The following is a 278-nucleotide window of genomic DNA, read 5'->3' on the forward strand; positions in this document are numbered from 1 at the left end:
CCCAGGGGCAGCCTGTTACCAGCGTATCTGCTGCTAACACAACAATTTCCCAAATATGGGATCAATATAGTACTTTTTTTATATTTTATTCTTCAACTTGTACTACTCAGGCATTGTCCCTCACCATTCACAGTAAGTTGTATAATATACTAAATATACAGCCACTCATTTATTTTCTTTCAACTCCTTTTTCACAGCAGAGTGGCGCAGCGGAAGCGTGCTGGGCCCATAACCCAGAGGTCGATGGATCGAAACCATCCTCTGCTAGACTTTTTTTC

At 41.7% G+C, this 278-nt stretch overlaps 1 non-coding gene across 1 annotated transcript; it reads left to right on the plus strand.

Annotated features, from left to right (window-relative positions):
- Positions 1-195: 195 nt before the first annotated feature.
- trnam-cau (transfer RNA methionine (anticodon CAU)) lies at positions 196-267 on the plus strand. The gene has a single exon. It is a non-coding gene; the product is annotated as a tRNA-Met (tRNA).
- Positions 268-278: the final 11 nt, after the last annotated feature.

The sequence above is a fragment of the Cynoglossus semilaevis genome, chromosome 1, assembly GCF_000523025.1.
Source record: "Cynoglossus semilaevis isolate Cse_v1.0 chromosome 1, Cse_v1.0, whole genome shotgun sequence".
NCBI classification, from domain to species: Eukaryota; Metazoa; Chordata; class Actinopteri; order Pleuronectiformes; family Cynoglossidae; genus Cynoglossus; species Cynoglossus semilaevis.